This window comes from Muntiacus reevesi, chromosome 7 (assembly GCF_963930625.1).
Source record: "Muntiacus reevesi chromosome 7, mMunRee1.1, whole genome shotgun sequence".
Classification (NCBI taxonomy): Eukaryota; Metazoa; Chordata; class Mammalia; order Artiodactyla; family Cervidae; genus Muntiacus; species Muntiacus reevesi.
In genome coordinates this window covers 69,993,097-70,002,223 of record NC_089255.1, presented here as the reverse complement: position 1 = coordinate 70,002,223, position 9,127 = coordinate 69,993,097, and positions in this window count along the sequence as shown.

The following is a 9,127-nucleotide window of genomic DNA, read 5'->3' as shown; positions in this document are numbered from 1 at the left end:
CATCACAACAACCTATTACATGTTCTTAGATATTTTTCTTATGGATATTTTACACAAATACAGAGAGAATAACAGGATGAATGTTCATCATCCACCACTCATCACTCATCACTCAGCTTCAACAGTTAACAGCATTTTATTAATCTTGTTACATCTCCCATACTTCTATTTTTCTGAAATGTTTTCATGCAAATTGCAGACATCATGTTATTTTACCTTTATTCAGTCTTCATCTCCAGTAGGAAATGGCCTTTTAAAAAATATAACCACCCTACCCTTAGGATATGTAACAAGATCAATAATAATTATATAATTTTATCTAATATTTATTTTACATGCACATTTCTTCAATTATCTGAAAGGTGCCTTTTCATATATTTGGTTTGTATGGATGGAGGTCAAAGCAAAGCCTGCAAAAAATTTCTTTTGGTTATTATTCTAAATAAAACCTTTTAAAGCTCTTATTCTATAATAATAGCCTCCCACTTCCATCTCCCCTATACCATTGATTTTTGTAGATATTTGTATGGTGGATGCTGTGGTGTGCTACCCAGATCCCTTCTTTGTGACCAGAGCACTCTTTCCTGTCACCACCAGGAGTGTGGGCTGCTGAAGGTCCACAAGTCCACAGCATGTGTCTAAGACTGGCTGTTTAGAGGGCAAAAAGTCTTGGCCCTCTTGCTTCATGACAACTCTGAAGGATCGCCTCAATTCCAGAGCTCCCTGTAAGACTGCCTGGGACCTCAGTTGTGACTACATCACACCTCAATTTCTTCTTCTGCCCTTTCTTATTTCCTCACTCCCTTTCAGATGTGTTCCTGGGGCTACTCCCCAGGAAAATTCCTGAAATCAAATCTCCACGTCAGAGTCTATTCCGAGGAAACCTGACCTAGACAATTGATAACAGGATGTCTCTAATAAGCAGAATCTAAAATGGGATTTCAGAGCTGGATGACCTGCCTCTCAGCTTGTGATACAAATACAATGACTGGCGATAAGTCGAATAGGGATAACACTGGTGTGGTGCAGAGGTGCAGTTTTTGAAATCTTTACTCATGGTGAGCTGGAATGGAATGATATGGAGATAAAAGAGTGGCGAGGACAGCAGTACAAGCATTCAATGGGTTTGTGAAATGTGGGAAGCATAAAGATTGAGAGCTTGGATGGCTGTTGTTGAGGATTATTGATGCCTTGGGAAAAAGACAATGGAAGTCTGTGATTAATCACCAAAGGGCTTCCTTGACAGCCTAGAAAGGGATTTTTATCCCTTGCAGCTAAAAGGCAGAGGAAGCTGATGATCAGGTCCTGAACAACAAAACTCTGGAGAAGATTGAATTTTCAATCCTGTCAGTGTGCTGACCAAAGGCCAGGGCCTGATTGGGAAGTAGTAGGACTCTGAGACTGGAGCCCAGGACAACTAGATCAATGCAGTAGGCAATGGTGAATTACGAGATTCTTCTAAACACTTTTGACCTTACAAAAATGGTCAACTCCTCTTTTTTAAGAGCTAACACTGTCCCATTGCTTGAAGAAGATTCAGAGGCTTCTGCCTTATAACACAACACATAGGATAGGTGGAGGGGCCTGGATCAATAGGCATTCTTTAGAACATCACACTGGCACACTATATTGATGACATGTTAACTGGATTGCATGAAAAATGAGTGGCAAGTCCTTAGAAACCTTGTTAAGACAACTATGTTCCAGAAGGTTGGAGATAATGCCTACATATATTCAAAAGGTCTATCACCTCAACGGAATTTTAAGGATTCTAATAGTATGGGGGTATGTCAGAATATTCCTTTCAAAGTAAAACACAAATTATATTATCTCTAACTTGCCACCACTGAGAAGAAAGCAGACACTTGGTAGATCACCTTAGGTTCTCAGAGGCAGAATATTATATACTCAGGAATACTGCTTTGACCCATTTGCTGAGTGATATGGAAGGTTTCCTGATTTGATTGGGACCCAGAGAAGGAAAGGGATCTGTAGCAGGTCCAGACCATGATAAAAGTAGCTCAGCTGCTCGGGCCATATGTCATGTAGACAGTGGTAACTTCAGTGGCAAAAGATGCCATGGGGAGTGCATGGCAAGCTTGATAGAAATTGCTACATGAATCCCAGGATTCCAGCTGAAGGCCACGTCTTTTGCAGCAAAGAACTACACATCATTCATGGAAGAGCTCCTCATAAGCTACTGGGCCCAGTTGTGCTGGAGTATCTAAAGACCTTGTGGCCAGGACTGGATTTTGTCAGAGCCACCGTGTCAGAAGGTCATGAGGGCCCAGCAGCACCCATTATAAATGGGAAGCAGTGCATCGAGGACTGGGCACAAATAGATGAGAGAGCACAATAAGCTGCATAAGCAAGTGGCCAGATTTCCACGCTGTCCTCTACTGTGCACTGGCTCCTCTTTCTCACATAGCATGTATGAACAAGGTTCTTGCACGAGTACAAAGGCATAACCTTCTTACTTCTATCTCTGAAGGGCCAGAGCTCCCTGAGGGATTGGCCAAGTTCTCCCTTGCAACTGCACTGCAGTTTAGCTTCTTCCCTTTCCCAGTCCTGTTTGCCTTTCTTCTTTTTAAGGGTTTCCCCTGAGATCATTCTCTAATAAATCTCTTGTACATGACTTTCTGTCTCAGCATCTGTTTCTCAAAGGACTCTATCTAAGACGCTGTTACTCATCCCGTAGAATATTTTATATCCTGGATTTGGCTGTCTGTTTCTTTGCAGTGTGGTTCTACAGTTTCCTGTTTTACTAGCCCCTATATTTAAGAACAGAGACATTACTTTGCCAACAAAGTTCCGTCTGGTCAAGGCTATGGTTTTTCCCGTGGTCATGTATGGATGTGAGAGTTGGACTGTGAAGAAAGCTGAGCACCAAAGAATTGATGCTTTTGAACTATGATGTTGGAGAAGACTCTTGAGAGTCCCTTGAACTGCAAGGAGATCCAACTAGTTTATCCTAAAGGAAATCAGTCCTGGGTGTTCTTTGGAAGGACTGATGCTGAAGCTGAAACTCCAATACTTTGGCCACCTCATGCGAAGAGTTGACTCATTGGAAAAGACCCTGATTCTGGGAGGGATTGGGGGCAGTAGGAGAATGGGACAACAGAGGCTGAGATGGCTGGATGGCATCACCAACTCGATGGACATGAGTTTGGGTGAACTTCGGGAGCTGGTGATGGACAGGGAGGCCTGGCGTGCTGCGATTCATGGGGTTGCAAAGAGTCAGACAGGACTGAGTGACTGAACTGAACTGATAAAGTGATAGAGCCAAAGACTTTATTAGATTCAGGCGGTAGGGTGTGATTCCTAATTACATCACGTTCCAGGGCATATACTGTCAGGATGTCTTGTTTTTAGTGACGCTAACATTGATTGGTTGGCTAAGGTAGTGTCAGCCAATCTCTTCAATGTGTTTTTTATTTTTATTTTTTTTTTTTACAAAACCCTTTCTTTTCTTTTTTCTCCTTTCCCTTTCCCTAATTCCTTCCATCTTTCATTTGCCTTTCTTCCTCTCATCTTTTAACCTTCTCTTGTATATATGTCTCAGATCTTCCAGTGACACCCATGAAGGTTTATGTGGGAGAACCTAGGGCTCTACAAATTCAATCTCTTGAGAAAGAGGAAGAGTAACTTACCAGACAGAAAGAAAGTCGGTAGTTTTCCTATTCAAGTCCTTGAATACTCTTACTTTACTTCTGTGAAAATGAGTTTTTGTTAGGCCTGACTATGAGTTAGAATGGTGAGTTTATACTGGATATAGACAACCATTTCATCACAAAATAGTCCTTCTTTTTCTTGACTTTTAACATCTCAAGGAATAATTATAGACATGGTCTCACTCTCACTTTTTATTAAAATTTTTTTTTTCCATTTTTAGTGAACTTTTTACTTTGAGATAATTGTAATTCACATACAGTTATAAGAAATAATACTGAGAGAGCCCATATACTCTGTACTCAGTGTCCTGTAGTGGTTTATTGTTGTTGTTGTTTAGTTGCTCAGTAGTGTCTAACTCTTTGCCACCCCATGGACTATAACCTGACAGGCTCTTTTGTCCATGGGATTTCCCAGGCAAGAATACTGGAGTGGATTGCCCTTTCCTTCTCCAGGGGATCTTCCTGACCCAGGGATCCAACCTACGCCTCCTGATTCTCCTGCATTGGCAGGCAGATTCTTTACCACTGAACCATCTGAGAAGCCCACTTGAATGTAGTAACCACCAATCAACTCAGTGGGCTGAAGCTTACTTCATTTACACACAGGGCTGGCCAAAAATCTTGTGTTGAAAAGCATTAAGAAAGTTTTCATCGAAAAGAAAGAAAAAATAATTTGACAATGACATCTGATCTTTCTCACACAATGTGTTATAGTTAATATCTTAAAGTTGTTTTGATTGCCAGTAACAGAAAATAACAGGAAATAGCTTAGCCAAAAAGAAAAGGGAAAAAACAGGGATAGATTATGAAATCCAAGATGAAGTTATTTATTTGTCATTAAAGTTCCAAGAAAGGAGATAACTGGAAGTTAGGAAGCTGCCAGAGTCCAGGCAACCATTCCCTCTGTGTTCATATTCTTAGGAGAGAGATCATGATTGGCTATCTTGGTCAGGGATCTACTCCGAGTTAAATCAGCTATGGTCAAGGGGTCAAGACCATTTAGTACAACTCTGGGGGAGGGGCAGTCCTCACTGAAGGGGATTTGAGTCATGGCCTAGGTAGATACTGCAAAAGTCAGTCAGTTCAGTTCAGTCACTCAACCATGTCTGACTCTTTGCAACCCCATGGTCTGCAGGGTGCCAGGCTTCCCTGTCCATCACCAACTCCTGGAGCTTGCTCAAACTCATGTCCATTGAGTTGGTGATGCCATCCAACCATCTCATCCTCTGTCGCCCCCTTCTCTTCCTGCCTTCAATCTTTCCCAGCATCAGGGTCTTTTCAAATGAGTCAGATCTTTGCATCAGGTGGCCAAAGTATTGGAGCTTCAGCTTCAGCATCAGTCCTTCCAAAGAACACCCAGGACTGATCTCCTTTAGGATGGACTGTTTGGATCTCCTTGCCGTCCAAGGGACTCTCAAGAGTCTTCTCCAACATCATAGTTCAAATTTTTGCATCAATTTTTTGGCACTCAGCTTTCTTTATAGTCCAACTCTCACATCGATACATGACTACTGGAAAAATCATAGCTTTGAGTAGATGGACCTTTAGAAGATGGCAGAGTAGAAGGATGTGCACTCATCTTCTCCTGAGAGAACTCCAAAATTACAACTTGCTGCTGAGCAACCATCAACAGGAGAACATTGGATCCCACCAAAAAAAGATATCCCATGCCCAGGGGCAAAGGAGAAGCCCCAGCAAGATGGTAGGAGGGGCAAAATCACATTCAGACTCAAACCCCATACCTGCCAGAGATGCTTGGAGGGCTCAAACAAAACCTTGTGTGCACCAGGGCACCCCCCAGAGACTGAGCCAGACCTGCCTTTGAGTGTTTGAGTGTCTGCTGCGGAGGTGTGGGTCAGCAGTGGCCTGCCACAGGGCCAGAGGCTCTGGGTGCAGTAGACCTGGGTATGGTATAAGCCCTCTTGGAGGAGGTCGCCATTAACCCCACCATAGAGCCACCAAAAACTTACACAGGACTGGGAAAACGGACTTTTAGAGGGTTCAAACAAAACCTTGTGCGCACCAGGACCCAGGAGAAAGGAGCAGTGACCTCCTTTCTGGCCCAGACTTGCCAGTGAGTGTCCAGGAATCTCCGGTGGAGGTGTGGGTCAGTGATGCCCTGCTGCAGGGTCGGGGGCACTGAGTGCACAGTGCATGCACAGGACCTTTGGAAGGAGGTCGCCATTATCTTCATTACCTCCACCATAGTTTGGCTTCAGGTCAAATAACAGGGAGGGAACACAGCCCCACCCATCAACAGAAAATTGGATTAAAGATTTACTGAGCAAGGCCCTGCCCATCAGCTTCAGCTGAAGCTAAAGCCCCCTCAGCCAGTCTCTCTCATCAGGAAGCTTCCATAAGCCTCTTATCCATCAGAGGGCAGACAGAATGAAAACCACAATCACAGAAAACTAATCAAACTGATCACATGGACCACAGCCTTGTCTAACTCAATGAAACTATGAGCCATGCTGTGTAAGGCCACCCAAGATGGACAGGTCATGGCGGAGAGTTCTGACAAGATGTGGTCCACTGGAGAAGAAAATGGCAAACTGCTTCAGTATTCTTGCCCTGAGAACCCCATAAACAGTATGAAAAGGCAGAAAAAGTCAGTCAACACCTAATAAATATGAGGAATAGATGAAGACTATGTGCTTACACTCATACATGCAAATATAAAAATATGTATGTCTATACATACATAGCTGTATGTAAAATTCATTAGTGAACACTAACATTAAAATGAATCTGCCTATCAATCATTAAAATAATAGGTGAAAAGCTTCATGAAAGCGAGTACCTTGCTGTCATGTTTACTTCTTTATGCCCAGAACCTGGAAGTTCACTTGGAAATACCTAGTATGTATTTGGTCAGTATCTGTTTGGCTTATGAATTTTCATAAATAAAAGTAAAAAGAAAATGATAATAAGTATTATTAAAAATGGAACAATGAGCCCTGTGAACTTCTTGATAAAATGCAATTTAAAGTACATAGCATTACTTAAAAAATATTCTTGCCAAAAAGTTGAACCTGAGTCTAATCAAGGGTTTAGAACTAACATCCAATATACAGGAAATAAAGGAAGAGAGGGACAAGTTAAAATGCTACCTCATGGAATCAAATAGATAAATCTGGAATTTTGGATATTCTATAGGACAATAAACCTGCTTTCTTCAATAAGTCAATGGCATGAGGTGGGGGAATGAGAAAATTAAGAGACAGGACAACTAAATGCAATTTGTGGAACTTGTTTGGATCTTGATTCACCAACTATATAAAAAGAAATTTTTGAAATAATGATGGAAATTTGATCATAGACTAGATGTTAGATGATAACAAAGAATTATTAATTTTGTTAAATATGATAATGGCTTAGTGGTTACATAAGAAGGTGTCCATATTTTCTAGGAGAGCATATTCAAGCACGTAGGGGTAAAATGATGTGCTTTCTTAGATTTTATTTAAAATGCTTTCACAAAGAAAAACAAACAAAAGAATAGATGATATAATCACAAAATGTTGGTAATTCTTGAATGTGAGTGATTTGGATATGGGAGTTCATTGTCTGGTCTCTATTTTTGTGTGTGTTTAAAATTTTTCACTAAAAAGAGAATAGAGCATAGAGCATAGAGCATATTTTCAGCTTTTCCTAAAAATACTGAATCTTAAGTATGCTTAAGATTTATTATTATAACATTAACATTTCCATGGAGAAACTGTTCTTGTGAGACACGATGAAATGGTGGCAAGTGTACTGCCTTAGAAATCAGATAAACGTTTGAATCCTATCTGATCCCCAAGGTGCCGAGGTGGGAGGCAACATGGCTAGAGCAAAAACAGAAAGAGCAGAGGTGCGGTTTGTTTCTAACATCTGTGTGTGTGTGTGTGTGTGTGTGTGTGTGTGTGTGTGTGTGTGTGAGGTGGGCAGTGGGGGTTGTACTTCAGGCCAGCTACGTCAAGTTTGGAGCAAGCACATACTTTTTCTGTTTCTTTTGGTCTTTCCCCCCCAACATTATTTTATAAGTCATAATGACTGCCTTGTCAATAAATTATCTAAAAGGAAATTGTTGGAAAGTTGTCACTTTTAGAGATTATGCCTGGAGGTACTACTACCTTTGCAAGAGTGACTATGGTGTGAATTGGGGCTGGTGAGGTTAGTGGGGATCAGATCATGCAGGATATTGAGGCTATCCTAAGGAATTTTATCCTGATCCCAAGAGCAACGGGGAGACATCTAAGGATTTTAAACAGAATATGCATGTGACATGATTGGTTTTGTGTTCTGAAATGATTATTTGGCCTAAATGTGGAGCACATACTGGAAGGAACCAGAGCAGAGGTACTTAGCTCTGTTTGGAGGCCACTGCTGTGGTCCTTGAGAGAGATAGTGGGTTAAGGGTGGTAGTGGTGGTGGAGATGGACGGGAGTAGATGATCTGAAATACATTGAAGAGATAAAATGGGCAGGGCTTTGTGATGAACTGAGTACAGTAGGATAAGAAGACAGTGTCAAACATGATAGATTTCTGACTGGTAGAACTGGTTGGATGGTGGGTTAATTCACTCAGGGATCCCTGGAAGAGGACCAAATTTTGAGGAGTGAAAGAAATAATCACTTTGGTTTGGGGCACAATGAGTTTGAGTTTAAGGTGCCTTTGAGACATGCAAGAAGTGATGTCAAGAGTGCAGTTTAATGTTAAAGTCTGAGCTCAGATGAGAGAACAGTGCAAGTCTATTAGTTTGATATAAAAAGGTAGCTAGTTCACTTTTGGACTTTTTATGTAGACGTGTTATTGCTATAGCATATGCAAACATTTCACAGCTATAATACCTATGAGAAGCAATGACTCACATAAACCAAAATAAAGTTTTGTTTTATTTGTTTCACAAACGAGCAGGTTGATTTTTACAGGAAAGCAGTTAATTTTTTCCTGCTTTTAATTTTTTTATTGCAAATGTGGAGGAATTCTGGCAGTAGCTATGACTATTCTGAGCCAAATAGGCCTTCTTTTTCTCTTATTATTACAGTTTCTCTTTTTCATGATGCATATTTGCCAGTTACTAGTTGGGTCAACTTCCTATTGAAGGGGTTTGCCCTAGAATTGCAATCTTGCAATTTCTAAGCAGTAATGCCTCTGTCTACCCCATTAGAGAAAGTCACTAAAGAACTATTAACATTTTCTGAAGAGTCAGATTCCAAGTATATTTTAGGCATAGAACAGAATGAGGTAAGCTGGTGGGGAGGGAGTGGTGGTGGTAAAGGAGATGCTATTTTTAATCCTATTTTAAAGAAAGTCTGTAAAATGTTGCTTCTGTAAGTAATTTGGTTTCTTAAAGGGCTATAACTCCTTCAGAGCCTTTGGTTAACTCAGACATATTCTGTGGTCAGTTGTCCAATCTGGGATTAGTTTTACTTAACCTCTCAGAAAACCCCTTGAGTAATATTAGATTTTTA